At 39.0% G+C, this 20,953-nt stretch overlaps 1 protein-coding gene across 1 annotated transcript in view; it reads left to right on the top strand.

Moving 5' to 3' along the window:
- The window catches only part of METTL25 (methyltransferase like 25), a 128,561-nt gene extending 108,880 nt beyond the window's left edge, over positions 1-19,681 (top strand). Inside the window, exon 13 of the mRNA XM_065934161.1 lies at positions 18,885-19,681. The gene's annotated coding sequence lies outside the window, so the exon portion shown is untranslated. The remainder of the gene's footprint in view (positions 1-18,884) is intronic.
- The last annotated feature ends 1,272 nt before the right edge of the window (positions 19,682-20,953 follow it).

Genomic DNA, 20,953 nt, shown 5'->3' on the forward strand with positions numbered 1-20,953 from the left:
TTGAGCTATGTGTCTGTTTTTGTGCCAGTACCATACTGTTTTGATTACCGTACCTTTGTAATATTTGGAATTAGGAAGGATGCTGCCTCCAACTTTGTTGTTCTATCTCAGGACTCTTTTGGCTACTCAGGGATTTTGATTTTTTCATACAAATTTTACAATTATATTTTCTAGTTCTGTGAAAAATGCCACTGATATTTTGGTAAGGTTCCATGTGCTTTATTTTTTAATTGATTCATTCATTTTCCTTTTTGGCTGCATCTGGTCTTCATTGCTTTGTGTGGGCTTTCTCTAGTTGTGGCATGTGGGAGCTGCTCTCCAGTTGCAGGGCATGGGGCTCTCATTGCGGGGGCTTCTCCTGTTGTGAAGCAAAGGCTTTAGATGCGCAGGCTTCAGTGGTTGTAGCAAGCAGGCTCAGTAGTTGCAGCTCGTGGGCCCTGGAGCTCACTGGCTTCAGTAGCTGTGGCTCACGGGCTTAGTTGCTCCACAGCATGTGAAATCTGCCAGGAAGAGGGATCAAACCCATGTCCCCTCCATTGGCAGGCAGATTCTTAAATGCTGTGCTACAAGGGAAGTCCTCCCATATGCTTTAAATTTAAAAAGTATACATTTAAATAACTTTGGAGTCAAAGACGAAAGTGGAAATGAGAAAATATCTTGAATAATAATAAAAATAATTGAATTATAATGAAGAATTTCAATTTTTGATTACACATAATTGTAATTGTTATTGCAAATTGCACATCAAAATTTATGGGATAAGTTAAACCATGATATAAGGAAACATTAGTTGTGAATACATATTAGAAAATAAAAGACCAAAACTCAAAAGATTAGTAATTAGTGGAAGGAAAATACACAGATAATTAATACCTCCAAAGTTGGTTTTAAGATTAAAAAAACTGACACAACTCTGGCAAGAGTAATCACTGAAAAAATAAAACATAGAAATAGAAAAGGGGACATCACTATAGATCCTACAGAAATTAGAAAGGTAGTAAGAATAGCATGAACTGCTTTATGGCAATACCTTTGAACATTTATATAAAATGGAAATTTTTCTCAAAGAAATGCAGTATGCCAAAATTGCCTCAAGAAGAAAAATAAAACACAAATAATCATATAACTGTTATATTGAATCTGCAGTTAATCCTCTTATTAATTCCCTACATCTCAACAAAAGTACTTTGTGAATATTAAATATAATTGTTACCCACTGTCTTGTTGGTTTACAAGTAGAGGTTGAGGAGGAAGGTTTCAAAGCTATTAATAGTTCCTAAATTCAGGATTTCATAATGTAGTCATTGAAACACATATGTGAGACATATGGAAGAGTGAAGAGTTAGATAATGACATACCGGAGGAGACAAAGAAAGTGTCCACATAAACACACAGTGCTTTACCATGAACTGTGTCCTAGACTTTGACTTCTGTCCCATTCTTCCCCTTAGCTATAGTTTCCTTCAGGTTGTTTCTAAATGTGGTCAGTAGAATGGTTTGTTTTTGTGGAGGAAAGGACTGTTTAAGAAATAATCTGTTGTGTGAAATATGTGCTCTGGTCACCCTGTGACCAAAGGAACTGAAAATCTCAACCCTCCCTGATGATTTGTGCTTGGCCAGTGATACTACTGGCTACATGTATGGGAATTTATTAGTTGATGTATTTATCTCGGTGGATTGCCTCATTAAGTTTGCAGGTGTTCTGTCAATGAAAGACTTTTTTTTTTAATTGTACTGTTTTTATTAGAATTTTCCAATGCACAATCCAGAATAAGAGAGTTAACACATTTCAGCACAGAAGAAAGTAGTGTGTATTGAAACTTTATGGGAGGAAAAGCTTTTAACTTGTACTCAGACAGTTATGATTGAACATGTTGGATTTTAGAAAAATAGAGAAAGTGTGCAAACTCCAACCTAAAATTCAACACATTGCTTTCCATTCAGTCAGCATGGGATTTGGTGTGCATCAGGTAATCAGGTTGAACTAAAAGCACACATATTCTGAGTGAGCTGCCTTCTCAGGAAAGAATCCAGTCTTCTAATCCTGCTACAACTCTTTCAAGAAAAAGAGTTGATGGTGGTTTTGCATTGAACAAAATATACTCCAATAATGTGTTTCAAGGGAAAGATAAAACAGTTCCAGATCCATTTGATTATAACAACAGACATCTCTGGTGCTCTGGTGACTTCAGACCATTTCCAATTTTAGTAGACAGTATAACTGTGCAGGTAAACCTCTGTGAATAAATGCATAAGGGACAGATTTTTAAATCATAAAGAAAAAAAATGTTAGTGCTGTATTTCCACTTTAATTCAAAAAGACAGAAACTAAAATTGAAGGCCAAAGAGGGTTCATTTTTAATGCAGAGGATGTTGGCCATCTTTCTAGTGTATAAACAATGTCTTTCAAGGCTCCACATTTACATTCGTGTTACCAGCTTATACAACATTTGGGGAGTCATTCCTTCACAGCAGGTTGTCCTGTACTGAGGAATGATATTTAGTAGTTTTGAGGGTCGACATTTACAGTGTAAGAACTGAAAACTTTTGCAAGGTAAATGGTTTTCTTGGATAACTTTTCTCTTATTAATAGCAAATAGTTATTGCTCTTGAAAATAAACAAATTTGAATTTTTTAAATATGCTTCATATTTTAGATCTCTAGCACTGTTTTAATATCCAGTTTTGTTAATGATATTACTGGTAATGTGTTTTCATTCTGATAAATTGGTTGCAGATGCTCAGAGAAGAAAGGATTTCATTAAAATTGCAGCTGTTAATAGCATACCTCCTCCCTTTAAGATTAATGAAACAATAGTAAATTCAACCAGAATCTCCTTACTGGTCTATTATGAAAATTAAAACTTTATATCTCTTGGAGTTTTGTTTAGTTAAGGAAATAAAGCAATGTTACAGAGCTTCTGAAGGTCATAGTAGCCTAGTGGAGTTAGAGCAAGTATACATTTATGTCCTGATTTTTAGATTCTAAACTGTCTACACGATGCAAATGCATGAGAAGGAAAGAATAGCAGTTTGTGGGGGATAAAATAGAAATGCCATCTTGGAAAAATAAACAGACAATCAAATCTAATTTACCCAAAATCAGTGTATGTTTGTCTCTGATCAAGTAAGATAAATATATAAGTTCAACAAAACTTTGTTGTTGTTTAGTCAATAAGTCGTAAAAAAAAATAATAACTCTCTTGTGACCCCATGGACTGTCGCCCACCAGGCTCCTTTGGCCATGAGATTTTCCAGTCAAGAATACTGGAGCAGGTTGCCAATTCCTTCTTCAGGGGATCTTTCTGACCCAGGGATCAAAGCTGCATCTCCTACATTTACAGACAGATTCTTTACCACTGAGCCATCTGGGAAGCAAAACTTTACTGAACATTTATAACTGGATGTTTTGACACTTAACCTCAATTCTCAGATCAATAAGCTAATTCAGCGTGCATTGGGGATGATATAGATTGTTAGAATCAAAACAGTAGTCTACACCCAAGGTGCAAGCAGTAATACTTTAGGATAGTTCAGCCATTCTTCTTTCACTCTAGGGACTTAATTGTTATCTTAAAAGCATAATGATTTCAGTGCTTTATATCTATTTACAAACTTCCTTTTTGTTCTTTCCTTTTGTCTAGCTCTGATTTCCAGAATTTGGTGAGCCAAAGAATTAAGATATATACTACTATATATTCAAAAGTAAAGAAATCACCGTGTAAATTTCCTAAGAAATATATTCTTAACACATTTAAGAGATCTTTCAGCTGTTAGTTGGTTTAAGAAAAAAAGATTCAATGATAACAATCCCATTGACATTCCAAATAATGTATTTTATTTTTACTGTGTATAATGGAGTCATACTTAACTTTTATTATCTCATAAGTATATGAAATTAAAATCAGAACTTTGCAATTTAAAGTTAAAACTTATAGCAAAGGCCACTTTTGAAAGAACTAAACACCAATGATAGTGCTTAGTTTTAACTTGCCTAGGAAGATCAATGAATACCGAGAAACTTCCTGCCCATGGTATTATTTTTAATTTAAAAATAAATCTCAAGATATTTACTAAAAATAGACCTAAAGTATTGCTAATTATTTAATACCAACTACTTTGGCATTTTACATATTGTGTATACAAGGGCCACCCCAAAAGAATCAGAGTGGGGGTTTTATAAAGAGGCCTGTACGTGAAATTTGAAAATTCCAAAGAAAATTTCAAAAACAGCTAACCAAATAGATGACTGACTGCACAGCATAATGTTAGAGCAGTAACATTCCAAACAGCTTGTGGGCATATAGCAATGCTTAAAACTTCAACATGTGTGTCAAAGAGTGTATTTTTTGGTTACCAATACTGATCTTTATGGACACCAGAGTGATGTTAAAATTGTAAGAAGATATTCCAATATATAACACTTCTTCTTACATTGAAGTCCACATGAATGGCATGCTTACATGTCCAAAGATTAGCTTCCAGCCATAGAAATAATATGGGAAGCAAAGACTAAGCCGGAAATTCCCTGCATCACACTTTTTTTTTACCTTCAAGTAAGCTGAGCTTAAGAGTCGTATTACTCAGAAATGGACTCTGCAGACCACCAGCATCAGCGTCACTTGGGAACTTGTTAAAAATGCAGAATCTGAGTCCGTACCCCAAACCTACTCAATCAGAATTGGTATTTTTAAGGAGATCCTGAAGTGCTTAACATTTGAGAAGACACTTTAAGGCTCCTCTGAGATACTTTTATGTCCAAGAACACACAGACATTGCCAGGCCCCGTAGTGTCTGCTGCATTTCAAGCTTAGGGAGCATGCAGAGCCCCAGGAGGCTCACTCACAGGTCTGCCCTAAGTGGACCACATCTTGACTCATGCACAAGAGTTCTGTATCTAAGAAGATCAGAGCTCCCTCCCAAACAATAAATACAAAGGAGACCAGAATTTCACAGATCCCTCCTGAGTGCAGCTTACTTTTAGCAGACATTACCCCAACAAGACTTGTTAATAAATTTGGGGACTGAATTGTGGAGTTTTTTGCAGCCACATTTTTCTACTGACTATGGCTGTCTTTTTAATATAATGTCAAAGATTTAATTTGAAAGTAAAATTTAAGAATGTGAAAATATTCTGTGTTATCTGTATATCTACCATAAAACTCTAACTTATATACATATAGGTTAGGAACAACTCTTCAGAAGGCCTTCATGTCTTTTGATAGACTCTCCACATTGTATACTGTGCTTTTCCTGTTTATCTCTGACTATGGTATCTTTCAGCCATGTGATATTTTCATAGAAATAAAATTAGCAAGTCAAGACATTGGAATTTGCACAGAATTTATGTAAAAAAAGTCAAGATACAGTGAGTCTTTTGAGGCAAACAAATCAGGTTCCTGGGCTAAACCTCAAATTGCTCTAACATACAAGCTATCATTTGTACAAATCCATGAGAAATGAATGAAGAATTTGGCTCTCAAATAATATAGTCATGCCATTTAGAACTTTTTACTTTCTTTTTGTTTAAAAAAATGAAAATATAGTTAAATTACTTATATTCCCACCACCAAGTAGGTATTTTTATTCAGTTCAAATGTATTTATTGTTTACATTTGCCTTAACAGTCAACATGCCATTTATATTCTGCCTCTTTTACTTAACATTATGTAAGAAATGCCCTGATTGTACACGGCCTTCATCATGATTATTTTAAATGACCTCAGCCCATCCTAATGAAACTTACTCTGTTTACTCTTTATTTTATTATTAGACTTCCAGCCAACCTCTTGCTATGGTGCCTAAGACGACTGCAGATGCCTTTGAATACATGACATTATTCTTTTCTTCAGTCATTTACTTTCTATGAATATCTTCTCAGAAGGAAAATTGCTAATTTAAGGTTAATAATACTATTAATAATACTATTAAATGCATTGTATACATTAACTATTTAAGAACTCTGCTTTTTCTTGAGCCAAGGACGAATTTCCCTTTTTTAAACAAATATACAGGACATTTGGATTTAGTTCTTTTCATAAAAGTTGCCAGCTTGGGAAATCATTGATGGTTAAACATAGAATCCACAGACAGTTTCATAACAATGAACTGCAAACCCTGAATAGGATCCTGCCTCGATATTTATACATAAAACACAAGGAAGCATAGGCAAGCAATATACTAGTGACTCGACAGAAACCAATTCAGATAACTGAAGTCTGCATAAGTAGGACAATAAATTAAACTCAAATATACCCTCCAAAAATGCACAAATGACCAGTCACCAAATACAAAGAGCTTTTCTGTGTCCCGTATTTGATTATTTTTAAAAAATAACCTACAATTTATTCTTTCCTGCAAATCCTGTTTTTCTCCACCCAAAGTATCCACCTTGTCTAGTAAATGCTAGAAGCATATAGTTTAACTGGAATTATGAACAGACAGAGAAGGCCAATTTAAACAGATGTCATAATAAAAAAAAAATTTACCCCACTTACATGTATTAGTTAATAGATGTCAAAATGGCCAATTTGACAGGAAGAGAAGAAGGAGCCACTTCAGTTACAGATTTCATGAAATATGCCCCCCCCACAATAGTTCCTCTTATATGCAGTCCAAAGGTGTTGCATAAGCCCCTTCCTGGCAAGCAGGGATACATCATCAATTTCTTTGACAGTTCTGAAAGTCTACTATTCAAATTGCTCTTTCACCATCGCAGTCTCCATGGAAGCTTCCAATATGTTAACATAATTCCAGATTCACGATTCTCAAATGTGCTGGCATCTGAGAGCTCTCTCTGAAGGAGTCTTCTTGAATGGCCAGATCTGTTTTAAAAATTGTAGAGGTGACTCCAACTTTAAGTTTCTCTTATACACATACATACCATTAACCAGAGTGTCCTTGGCAACCACTCAAATTTTAAAAGGTTTTTTAAACTCCAAATGACATGATGGATTATAATAATAATGCCAACTAAATATTTATTGAGTGCCTACTCTCTGCTTGGTGCTGTTCTAAGCATTTTATATTTATTAACTTAGTTAATCCTTATAACAATCCTAAGAGGAAGGGGCTATATTATTTCTGTTACTTTACTGAAGGCAAAATTGAAATAGAGAGAGGTCAAGCAGCTTGCTCCAAGTAAGAGGAAGTATGAGAATGGTAAAGTCAAGGTTCAGATCCAGGCATCTGGCTTCAGGGTCTTAACTATTTAACCACTACAGGTAATGTCTCACCTCTTCATTGTTTAAGGGTCTTCTGTGTTGGTCTTCTTAATTTTTTCAGCTTCCTCTTGAGAAAATCAGGATATTGGTGGGTGCATAACCCTAAAAACCTCAAGTAATTGATTCTTTCTTAGTTGTCCTACCTCTAAAGGGTAGGTCTCATCATCTACCAGTCAGACAGAACTGTTTTTGCAAATGGCCAGAAAAATATTTGTTTTGTTTTTTGTCTTAGACACCTAAAAAAGTTTCATTATTAAAAGGAAATGGCTCATATGGTAAAGAATCTGCCTGTGGTGTAGGAGAACCAGGTTCAATCCCTGGGTCAGGAAGATCCCCTGGAGAAGGGAATAGCAACCCACTCTAGTATTCTTGCCTGGACAGAGAAATGAGTTTGGATGAGTTTCAGTCCATAGGGTTGCAAAGAGTCAGACATGACTGAGCAACTAACACTTTCAAAATCATAAGTAAAGTGATCTTGAACTTTATGCCCAAAATAATAATAGATATTTTCTTTATTTTTTTATATTGGAAAATTAAAGCTGAAAGTTCAAGTCACTTTTTCCAAAAATAACTAAAACTGGGAAGTGCTAAAACTCAAATGACAATTACGGACAATATTTCGAGAAAGCTACTCCATGACATGTCTGGAACAAGACAGACAAGAACATTCTCAACATCTCTCTTCTGACTAACATGTAATTGCTACTTTGTAGCAGAGACTACTTTCAGCCTACTTAAACTCTCCTGACTTCTAGATTTTATACCTTGTGTTTTTAAATGCTCACTACAACCTTGCACTATAAGCCAAATCCTGTAAGAAGCTCCTAAAAACTCTTCTCTTACTGAGACAACCCACGATTCTCCTGGAGTGCTTCTCTGCAGGATTTAGTAAGTGAAATAAATCTAACTTGGATGGCAGTTTTGTTCTTAGTCCTCTTGGTTGATGGGCTATAAAAGTTTCTAGATTGTCTTGGTGGAAGGTGATGCTAAGGTACACGGAAGAGCAGTATCAGGGAGAAAACAAATTCTGTTCCAGATAGGTTGAGTGTAGGATGGTTCTGAGAAATTCAAGTAATATGAAAGAAGCCCTGGTTCAAAAGGGTTTGTAGAACAAAGGGGGAGCCTGGATGCAAATTTTGAAGTTATCAATAGATAGATGGACATTAAAGCTGGAACGTGGATAAGATCACTGAGTACAAAAAGCATAAGGAGAAGAGGATGAAGAAACTGAAACTCCAGTGTTAAGCTTCTGTAGAGAAGGCTGAACAACAAAGGTGGCTGAGAAAGCTCATCCAAAGATAAAGCAGAAAACCAGGGGCAGATCATCACATGAGTCAAGGAAGACGCTATTTCAAGGCCTATGGAGTAACCAATGGTTGAAAGCATTTGAAAGATCAAGTAACAAGAGAATGGAAAATTTTCTCTTGGAGTCCATCGTTGATACTTTTGTGAGAGGTTTCTCAGAACTTTGATGGTTGCAGTCAGAATGCGGAGTACAAGGTAAGCTACATGAAGAAAGAAGGATCTTTCAGTATCACAGCGCTGTAAATAGTGATGAAAAGAATTGGTGCTAGAGAGAGATTGATGGAGTTGAAATTGTTTCCATCGCTAGCTGTGTGAGCTTAGTGAGGTTACTTCTTTCTGCTTCACTTTCTCCATCTGTCAACTGGGGGAAAACGGTAACTGACCACATGCAGTTGTGAGCAGGAAGAGATCAAGTAACAGAGATGCTTTAATATAGTAATGTCTCAATAAGGACTAGCAACAAGTATTGCAAAAACGTGAGAGAGCATGACTTCCTTAGGGACTTGACATTCGATGAATGCAAATAGTGAGTGTGGAGATAAGAATAGCCAGGTTGAAGGGGTCCCAAACATGAAAGCCTTGAGTGCTATACATTTCCTCTCAAGACATAAAGGTTTATTGAGGGAATTTAGGGAGAGAGATGTGACTATAGGTCTATTTTAGAAAAATCACTATGACTATATAGCCTACAGGATAGATTAGAGTAGAATTCATTGAAGGCCAGGGCAGCAGTTAGGAGTCCATTTCAAAAACCTAAATGAAAAGAGGTAATGCCTTGATTAAGGCAGAGGAATTAGAAATGAAAAAAAGACTTGAGGTAAAATTATTATGACTTGATTCTGGTTATATATTGTAAGTGAGAGACAGAATGAAGTCTGGGATACTCACCCTTCACCTCCCAGCACGTTCCTGATGTAGGTGACTAGCTGAGTAGTACAGTAATTTACTGAGGAGGAGGAGCCTAGGAGGAAACAGAGGTCTAAGGGCTGCTTGGAAATTAGGGGTTGCTTATTGTCCAGTTGGATTTGCTGGGCCTGAAGAATACCCAGATATTGGAGATATCCCATATGCAAGCTAGAACCCTTAGGAAAGTTTCAGCTCAAGATCCAGAAGTGGTTGTTTAAGTCATGAGTGTTCAAGTAGTTACTGAGGAGGAATATCTCGAGAGAGGAGTGTTGAAAAAAATGTTATGCAGAGATTTATCTAGGAAAATATTAGTTGACAACAGGCAAGTGTTCAATCTTGAAAATTTGGTGGAAGACCAGTGATGGCAGCTGCCAGAGCCAGTTAACATCCTCAAGTGGGCTGCTTTAGTTCAACCGCAGAGAAGCAACGATGAGACGAAGAGTGGGGACCAGGGAGGAGGCTAACCCCTCTCTCCTCCATTCAGCCTCCCAGGGTCTCCTTGTGGTCCACGTGATGTCAGAAAATAAGCATCCTGCAGGGGAGAGGTTGACAAGTGGTTCCCTGAAAGGTAGCCAGGCTTCAGGAGGTATATGTTAAATGAAAAACGTGATGGCATAGGGTCGTTGGTTTTCTCTGAAGAAGGATTTCCAGGTGCTCTTGGTGGAAAGGACAGCAGCAATGGGAGAATGAGTGAGAAGAGGGAAGAAGCCAGTAGGTTAGATGTCAGAGCACGGACAGGCAAGATGGTGGGCACTGCAGCTACTGTGTCTACTTGGGGAGGATGACAAGGTGAAGGCAGGTAGTTCCAAGGTTTTGGTAACTCAAACAGAGGCCATGAGAGGCCTCTGTGTCCAGGCATGATCATCACCTCATCCCAGGCAGTAGATACTGCACACTTAGCCCCAGTCACACCCTTTGCCTTACCTTTTTGCCTGGTGAGCCCTGCTCACATTTCACAACCCACCTGAAATGTCATCTTTTCAGGAAAATTCAGGACTCTGGCGGAGCATATACCAGATAGTGGAAGGCTATTTTTAAAGTAGTGGAAAATGACTGTACTGGGGAGCCTGTGTTCTGTTCCTGATTTTGCCACCAACTATGTGACCCTGGGCAAGTGACTTCACCTCTTCAGGCCTCAGTTCTCTTATTCATACGATGAGAGAGTTTATATAATGAGAGTCAGTGAGAGACATTCTGTTATGAGAATAATGAGAGAATTCATATAATAAAAGCCAATGAGCTCTGTGATACTTTATGAGTAGCCTGTGACACCTGGGTGGGCTGCCCTAGCATGCTGTCAGGACTGGCAGAAACCCCTGCCAATGAATCTGCATCACGGAGCATCCCAAAAAAATCATAAAACAAGCCTACAGGCAGCCTAGCTTTCCCTAGTGAGTGCCCTCAACAGCAGAACCTGTTTGGTCTTACAGGACCAGGATGGTTCCCTTACCTTGGACTTTCTGGGGGATCCATTTAGAATATCTCAGAATCTGCAAGATCGTTTGATTACCTGTTAACTCTTAGGGAGGTGAGGAGAAGTAAAGAAGTGAAGGGAGTGAAGGGGGAAGAACCTTGCAGAGTGGACTTAATATCCTTTGTCAGCCTCTTCCCTTTCCTGATATTTACCCACATCACTTCTTATTTCCCTCCCACAGTATCATTCAAAGGGATCCCTTCTCCATATTCTAAGGATAGTTCTGTTATCTGTGCTCATAGGTCCAAACCCACTGCTCTAGTACTGAACAGGGGTAAATACCTAAAATAATAAAGTATATGTTTAGAAGTGAGGAAAAGGGCAATGATCGCTAGACTCTGTGTCCTGGATCAACATCAGCTTCCTTCTTTTCCTTTATATTATAAAGTTTGAGGTAAAGATCCTGATGAAGGGGAAACCACAGTTCTACCTCTCCAATTCCATCCCTCCTTCACTGCCCACTCACAGCAACCAGATCCCTTCCCACCATCCCAGCAGCTGGCATCCACATCACTAGGATACTTTCTTGACTGTGATACAGGGTCTGCCATTGTTGAAGAATCCCTTCCATAAACTTTCGTAAACTACAGATGTCATTCAGCCCAACTAACCACATTCTTCTCTCCTCGCCCGTATCTCCTCTCAGAGGGATGAACACAGACAGCCATGTTTTATGCCCGAGACTCTTGGGACCGTAGGTGATTGGAATGTGGGCACACACCTGGTCATTGTAGCCTGGATCCTTGATGTGACCTGGCTCTACAAGAAGAGTTAAACCTATCAGATTCTCCTTTCTCAGGAATTTGAAATAGACAACAGTATGGAATAAGAGTTGAAAGGTCATGGTATATGAAGAGATTCTAGAGGCAGTTGTTTGATCATGTGAGCCCAAAGTTTTGAGGGTCAGAAATTATGAATGAGCAGAGAAAGGTGTCCTTAGAGAGAAACAGATAAAGCCAATACAAAGAGAGAACCAAAAAGCCAAAAGATTCAGGGAGATGGAGAGAACGTATGACCTCCAAGAGTTGCTTCCCAGAAGCCAAAAGAGACACTTGCACCTCCCACTGTCTTCTCTCTCTGCCCTCTGCGAACTCTTCCCTATTTGTCCTTTAACTGTTGTTGTTTTGTGTAGTTGCTAAGTTGCGTCCGACTCTTTGCAACCCTATGGACTGTATCCTGCCAGGCTCCCCTGTCCTTGGGAGTTCCCAGGCAAGAATACTGGAATGGGTTGCCATTTCCTCCTCCAGGGATTGACTCCACATCTCCTGAATTGGCAGGCAGATTCTTTACTGCTGAACCACCAGGGAAGCCCCCTTTAACTATTAGCCTTTTCCATTGAAGGCTCTGTCCTTCGGCCTTTTTCAGGCCATGCAGGTGGCACTAGTGGTAAAGACTCTGCCTGCTAGTGCAGGAGACATAAGCAACTCGAGTTCAACCCCTGGATTGGGAAGATCCCCTGAAGTAGGAAATGGCAACCCACTGCAGAATTCTTGCTTGGAGAATCTGGGCAGAGGAGCCTGGCAGGCTGTAGTCCATTGGACAGAGGAGCCTGGCGGTCTGCAGTCCTTTGGGTCACAGAGAGTCAGACACAACTGAAGTGACTTAGCACATACACACACACTTTCCATGGGACATGGTCTTGGCTTCCAAAAGCCTATATCTGATGGTGCTCAGGTCTGAATCTCTATGCTAGTGCTCTCTCTCTGTAATCTCTCCACTGAGCTCTAGACCTGTTTATTCATCTGCCTGATGGACACTGCCATTCCCCATGAGCATTCCACCAGCACTTCAAAATCCACATGTCTAAAGTCAAACTTCCGGTCAAACCTACTCTTCCTCTAAAACTCCTTTTCAGTGAAAGAAACTTTCAGTGGAAAACTAAAATAACCTTGGACTTCTGCCTCCTTGGATCCATTGGAATATTCAGTTCAGTCACTCAGTCGTGTCTGACTCTGCGACACCTTAAACTGCAGCACGCCAGGCCTCCCTGTCCATCACCAACTCCCAGAGTCCACCCAAACCCATGTCCATTGAGTCAGTGATGCCATCCAACCATCTCATCCTCTGTCATCCCCTTCTCCTCCTGCCCTCAATCTTTCCCAGCATCAGGGTCTTTTCCAATGAGTTAACTCTTCGCATCAGGTGGCTAAAGTAATGGAGTTTTAGCTTCAACATGAATCCTTCCAATGAACACCCAGGAATGATCTCCTTTAGGATGGACTGGTTGGATCTCCTTGCAGTCCAAGGGACTCTCACATCCATACATGACCACTGGAAAAACCATAGCCTTGACTAGACAGACCTTTGTTGACAAAGTGATGTCTCTGCTTTTTAATAGGCTGTCTAGGTCGGTCATAACTTTCCTTCCAAGCAGTAAGCGTCTTTTAATTTCATGGCTGCAGTCACCATCTGCAGTGATTTTGGAGCCCAGGAAAATGAACATTAAGTCACAGTCATTCAGCCTCCAACATTTCTAGTCGCTGCTCCTCTTCTCCAGTCCCGCTGCTGCTGTCTTAAGCTCAGAGCCTCATAACTGCCCTATTGGTTTCCTTGGCATCAATCTTCTACCCTGGCTTATAACTCTTCTGTGGCTTTCCCATTTTCTTACAGGAAAATCCAAACTCTTAAGCTGTGGTGTCCAGTTCTTCCATGATGCTTCCCTGCCTACTTCATCTGCACAGTCCTTCTTTGCACTCCCTCTAACCCCAGTTGCAAATGATTCAGACTTTCTGCAACTCCCATGGCATATCAAGTGTTGCCTCCATCTGGACTTTGCTCTCCCTGATCCTTCTTCCAGGAAGGCTAACATCCCTTTCTCTTCCTGTCAACACTTTCCCGTGTTGTTCTTCAGTATTTACGAGCCTGCCCCCACATTTAAATCCCTAGCCTTTTATTACGCCCCAGCTATACTCTGCACAGATGACTCTGACAGCATCAATATCATAGCACTTAATTTTAAAATGTTTGTATTCCTCCGTTCGACCTAGAAGGGCAGGAAATCTATCATTTTTACTGTTTGTCCTGTGCCTAGCAGTGAAGGCATCCAGAACATGCCGTAGAGGAAGGGAAGGAAATGAATACCCTGAACCTCTGGGGGTGGTGGTGGGGTGGTGGGGACCAGCTTACCCTCTAAAAAAAAAAGAATAATACCCAGTAAGTGAGGTCATGAAATTTTATGGTCATAATTTAAAATGTCCTCCAAAAAGAAAAAAAAAAAAATCTCTCCTACAGAGGGCAGAAAAGGGCACCATCCTTTTCCTCAGAAAGTATAGTATCTCTTCGGCAGCTGGAAGTGGAAACCCCTCAAAGATAGGCAGCCTGCTTCTCATAATGACAACTGAGCAAGATGAAACAATTTCCTGAACTACATAGAGACCGGCAAAAACACAAAGATTTTTTTCATCTGCATCCGTCTTATTGAGATGCCTGGGTGGGATTTGATCCATTGAGGTCCTGGTAAGCAAGGTGAAAATACAGCCCCTCCCAAAGGACTGGCAAGGCTCTGTCCCCGCTGCTAACACTGCCCGAGCGTCCAGTAGGCCCTAAGTAGCTGAGCGGCCCCTGCTGCTGGCCAGCTTGAAGAAACGCTGGAGAACAGTTCAATAATTTCTGCTCAGGATGTAATAAATGGTTCATTTAACCCAGGTGGGAGAAGACTGCCGCCCCTCCAGCCTGGATCCCTGGGCTGAAGTGCGAAGGAGAGACTGGGCCTGTGCGTCTGTCCCCGGCATCCCTCCCGTGTGCGCTGTGGTGTCTAAGCTCCCGCTCATGCGTCATGTCCTAGTGCAGGAGGCATGCTGAGAGAGCTCTTGGGTGGAGGGCAGAGCCGAAGAAGGCACAGGGAATGGGCAGGGGCCCTTCCAGAAGGGCTGCGTCAGCCACGGGCTTTGCACTAATAGCTCCTGGGGGAGGGAAGGGCCTGAGAGAAGGAGTATTCGCCTGCCGGAATAAAATGGTGAATGCAAGCTGAATGAATACATTCTCCTCAAGAGTGGGAAGCCACCTGATCTCTGCATTGTGAGGACGATCGTTGTGCTGGACTCATGCCAGGGGAGTTGGAAGGCCGGCAACACGCGCGTTTCTGCCTTAGCCTTCCTGCTGCCCCAGCGCTGCAGGCGGATGGAAGGCCCAGGCTTGCACAGGCTTCCCAGGTGTGTCTCTTCCCTTCTGGCTAACACTTTCTTACTCCCCAGGTGTCCTCCTGTGCCAGTTACTGCGCGCTCACATTCTGCCCACATTTCCACCGCCACCCCAGAAACGGGGCAGAACACCGTCCAGGTCCCGGCCACGTGGTCGTGAGAGCACGTGAGCAGTGTTGCCAGGCCTCCTTCCTTATCTGCCCTCAGTTCCTGGCCGAATCGACTCAAAGGCAAGAACCACAAGAAAACCATCGACTCTCAGATTCTGACTTAGAGCATTGTCCAGTCTCACATGTTTAATAAAGGCTTTGAACTTTAATTATCAATATATAATATGTTATACATCGTAATTATGTATGATATAAGATGAAATAACCCAAAGCTGGCAATACTGCAGTATTCTAAACTGAAACATTAAAGACACTCTGAATGGACCTCGCAGGCTGGAGGACAGCCTAAGCAGTAGGTTTGTGAATGGGAATACAGAGGGCAGAACTAAACCACTTCTGTGCCAAAGACCCCTTGGGCCCCTTCTCAAGCAATTTTTACAAATATATAGTGAAATACAATGCTTTGGCCATTTGGTGCAAAGAACCAACTCACTGGAAAAGACCCTGATGCTGGGAAAGCTTGAAGGCAGAAGGAGAAGGGGACATCAAGGATGAACTAGTTAAATAGCATCACCAACTTAATGGACATGAATCTGAGAAAACTCGGATAGTGGAGGACAGAGGAGCCTGGCATGCTGCAGTTCCTGGGGTTGCAAAGACTTGGACACGACTTAGCAACTGAACAACAGAATACACAATGTGACAAGGGAAACTAATCATATTGAGATAGTTAACAACAAAGTTTTTTAAAATTATAATTCAGTAATATGTGTGTTTTTTAATTACTCATTAAATAATATTAAGTAGCAGTTCTAAAAACCACTGTGATTTTGAAGTAACAGCCAGTATAAGAAATACCTGGAGACATCAGCCACAACTGCAGTAGGACATGAAAACATCTGCACCTTCTCTTGTAGTTTCAAGTACTGCCAGTCCTGCTGAAGTTTGTTGTCCACATTTATAATTGAAGGAGACACTGAACTTCCGTCAGAGGTTAGTGAAAATAAAGAAGTAAGTTTTGTTCAAGATCCAAGATTACGGATGACCTAAATTCTCTCTGTGGATCCCCTACATTGGGTAACCCTTCAATCTGTGGAACACAGGGAAACAGACCACCTAAAATAATGATTATGAATAGCAATTCTTCCATATTTGGAGGAATGATATCTTCCCAAATCAGCACAAACTTCTGCCTACACTGTGTGATAAACAACGATTTCAGGAGTACTTAGGTTTTTGAAGGATATAACTGTTCCTTTATTTATTTAAAATGTTAAATTTTACAAGACTTACTATAAAATTATAGTAATCAAGAATGTGATGTTTGTTTAAAAGCAGTTATATAGGTGAATGGAACCAACTGATGAATTCAGAAATAGATCTACACGTATATAGTCAGTGGATTTCTGATAAAGGTGTCAAAGCTTTTCAAGGGATTAAAAAAAAATACTCTTTTCAACAAGAAGTGCTAACCAACAATTAGGTATCAAAATGAAAAAAGAAAATCTCAACCCTTACCACATATCACATACAAAACTTTATTTGAAATGAATTCTAGAGCTAAATGTACTGGGAAACTGGAAGCCTTCTAGGATAAAATGTGGGAGGAAATACTTGTTAACTTTGGTTAAGGAAAGGTTTCTTAGAAAAACAAAAACCGTAAGCCATAAGTGAAAAATTTGACAATTAGTCTTCATAAAATTTAAAATGACTGCTCTTCAGAAGAAAATGAAAAGCAGGACCCAGATTGGTAAGAAATATTTGCAAAGCACATTTCTAATGAAGAGTTTGTAGACCGATTACATAAATAGTGAAATAAAAACTCAGCAAAAAAGAGAGGCAAAAGATTTGCACAATATTTCACCAGAAAATACATACAAACAGCAGTGAACACATGTAAAACTATTCAATGTCACTAATCATCAGGAAAAGATGAACTAAAGGAGATAACCACTACATGCCCATTCAAATGGCTAAAATTAAATGGATTAATACTACTCACTTGGAGACAACCAACTGAGCTCTAAAGATTCCTGGTGGAAATGCAAATGACATGATTATCTTGGAGAACAATTAGCAGATTTTTATAAAATGGAACATACTTACCATACTTAGCAACAATTCCATAGATGTTTACCTAAGAGAAATGAAAACAGAGGTCCATACAGCAAATGTTAATTGTAGCCTTATTCCTAGTAGCCAAAAGCCTGTCAGCAGCAGAATAAATAAAAATATTGTGGTATTACAATATACAATAGAATGCTTCTCAGCAACAGCTAGCAATGAACTACTGATACCAGCAACAATATATGTGAATTTCAAAAGCATTGCTGTAAGTGGACAAGCAAAATAGGCTGGACACATGCTGTACATCCTGTATCTGTGACATTAACACAACATTCTAGAATAGGCAAAGCTGTGGAAACAAAGCAGATTGGATTGGTTGCCATTGGGCTGTGGGTGATGGGAGGAATTGCCTACAGGGTCATAAGGGAACTTCCTAGGGTGATGCAAATGTTCCATATGTTAGTTTGGGTGTGAACACACAATTGCATGTGTGTCTGATTTTAAAACTGCCCTTTAAAAAGGCAAATGTTATTGTATATATGATATGTACCTCAAAGCCTGACTTACAAAAATTTTTAAGTTTTATCAAAGAGAACTTGTAAATATTTTGTTACCAGAGCTAAAGTGTCATGTTAGAGAATTCAAAATCAGGATTTTCCACCCAAAATGAAAATAGGCATTTGTCTGTACTCTAAATACAGAGAAGAACAGATGTATTGGCTCAGTATCTTATTGGGTTTGTATGCTATTTGGAAATTGGATTGTTTTGACAGATTACTTGCTAGCCAGGAAAAGCATTAAGGGATTATTTGTCCACTGTGTTTTCAGATTTTTCCCTAATGATAAAATCATTTGAAATACAACAGGGCAGCCAAAGTAATTTTACTCAGGGAGATATTATTTCATACATAGACACATCAGAAACAGCATAAGCAAGAAAAGAAGATTACTCCAATTTTTAACATGTTTTAGCTTATTTCAACAGCAACAAACAATTTCAATCCTAAGTAGCACATAATTCAGATTTTCTTTTAAGAGTTTCTCAACCTAAAGACTTGAAATCATTGGTTAATGTGGGCATTGTAGACTTCACATTGCAGTTTGAATCTTTACTTCTCGATGCCTGCTTTAATGCTGACTATGTGAGGATGCCATCTGACTATATCATGGTTTTCACTTGTGTAATGTCTTTCCAGTGTCCTGTAGAACGGTTTGCTTTAATAGAATTCTATGTATTTCAAGAATGTCTTTGCAAATAAAGCAAAGAAAAGCTTTAAAATCTTCATAAAAGCAATGTTCTTCATTTATTTGTTAATAGAACATTAATGTTACCTACCTTATCTATAAGAGTTTTTTTTTTTTTCCCCCAGTCCACAGTTCGTAGAATGAAAGAACCACCACTTATTTTAAATGAGTTTCTGTGTAACTATCAAATGAATTAATTTTTACCTTTGTGCTTTTGTATTGTCATAACATTGGTTGTTTTAATGAACTGGTGGTAGATAATTTAGTTTACTTTTACATTTTTTTTTGCCAGAAAGCCCAACTAAACTGCTAAATCAGTGCATATTTTTATGTTTTTCCATGGATATACTTGATCTTCAAGTAATTATTTGCTGATTTGCTGTATTTACATGAAGTCTATTCTTTTGTATCTCTAGGTCTGCTGCCATCTAACACACTAGCTGCTGGCTATATGGAAGTATTTAAATTAGTTAAAATGAAATAAAAAAATTCAGTTCCTCACTCATACCAGACAGATTTCAAGTGCTCAGCGGCCATCTGTGGTCTGTGGCTACCCTCTAAGACATGACTTTCCCGTCATCACATGATGGAGCAGCGCGGATCTAGATCAGCGTCAGAAAACTGTCTTTTTGTAGTAAATCCTGTAGCATTTATGGCCAACAGGTAAAACTGAGGTTACTACATAGACACTACTTAGGCATTTGAAAAGTACGTCTATTTAAAAATGGAAAAGACATTCCTGCAGGCAGTGAGGAGCAGGCAGGAGACTGGAGCTCAGCCATAGTTTGCCCACTGCTGGTGCCGGTCATTCAATCCTTTATTCAGTAAGAGCATCTTTTTTGAACAGGTCTATGTTTTTAGCACTGGACTAAGTATTAAGTATAGCATAGTAAACAAGAAACGTAGTCTCAGCTCTCATGTAGTCCAGAACTTAACAAGAAAGGCACCCTAACAAAAATTGCACAATTTATTATTTTAACAACTGAAATGAAGCTAAACAAATAGGGGAACCTAAACTGGATAAAACATTGAGTTGATTCTAAAAATTATCTGTAACTAATATTTTTTTTAGATACAGAAACTATTTAGGCTTTCCAGCTGACCCATTTGAAAAAGGCATTGTAAAAATTAATAAATCGACATAATATTTCTAAATAGGCTGATGTTCAAATATATTCTTACATACCATCTGTTTTATGTATGTGAAATTGTACACCCAATGACAGAATTATATCTGTATAAATATAATTACATTTGTTATAAATGTAATACTTATTGATGTTTGGTCTTTTGTCTTCCTTGCGTAGCATCTTTTATAAGAATTAAAGTGTATAAATTAAATGTTTCCTTGTAACCCAGAAAAACTTGCCACAGATAAACTCCTCAAATGGCCCACGTTTTCTATTAATTCTTTTTATCAAAATTCAAATTGAGGCCATTATTAAATGAAATAATGTGATGCGTATAAACCTAGGGTACTTTGACAGGTATCTTTTTTAGAACGTATGTCTTCTTTTCATTTATGAGAGCTCAGTATACATAACCCGCACAACAACAACAAAATTAAAATATGTACTATATTGTCTTCCTATGTGTTGGCAGTGTCTGTCGATTATATTTGATTTTCGGAGCCCCTTATTGCACTTTGCAGTTCTTTTAAATGTGGGCTTTTTTATGGTGGTGTCAAGAACTTGCTGTGAATCTAAATATTTAATCACTGAGCATGTGTGAGAGGGAATTGAGTGAGCAGAAACCATTCTAAATTGAATACACACCTTGAATGACAAATAGGCCAAACTGAAATTATTTTGAGATTAAATCATGTGCTATATATCTGCTTTGTCTCAATAAATAAACCCCAAACTGTTAAATGCAGCTGATTATACACTAGATAAGGATGAAATAAAGGGGATGAAATATTTCCTAAGGTCATGACATGGAGTTTTAATTCTTCAGTTTCACTAAAATTAACAGGCCCAGGAACAAATCCTGCTGACTCAGGTTTCAGTTCAGTTCAGCTTAGTCGTGTCCGACTTTGCGACCCCATGGACTACAGCACTCCAGGCTTCCCTGTCCATCACCAACTCCTGGAGCTTACTCAAGCTCATGTCCATCAAGTGGGTGATCCAATCATCTCATCCTCTGTCATCCCCTTCTCCTCCTGCCTTCAATCTTTCCCAGCGTCAGGGTCTTTTCCAATGAGTTAACTCTTTGCATCAGGTGGCCAAAGTATTGGAGTTTCAGCTTCAGCATCAATGAACACCCAGGACTGATTTCCTATAGGATGGATTGGTTGGATCTCCTTGCAGTCCAAGGGACTCTCAAGAGTCTTCTCCAACACCACAGTTCAAAAGCATCAATTCTTCAGTGCTCAGCTTTCTTTATAGTACAACTCTCACATCCATACATGACTACTGGAAAAACCATAGCTTTGACTAGATGGACCTTTGTTGGAAAAGTAATATCTCTGCTATTTAATATGATG

The sequence above is a fragment of the Muntiacus reevesi genome, chromosome 4 (genome assembly GCF_963930625.1).
Source record: "Muntiacus reevesi chromosome 4, mMunRee1.1, whole genome shotgun sequence".
In the NCBI taxonomy this organism is placed as follows: Eukaryota; Metazoa; Chordata; class Mammalia; order Artiodactyla; family Cervidae; genus Muntiacus; species Muntiacus reevesi.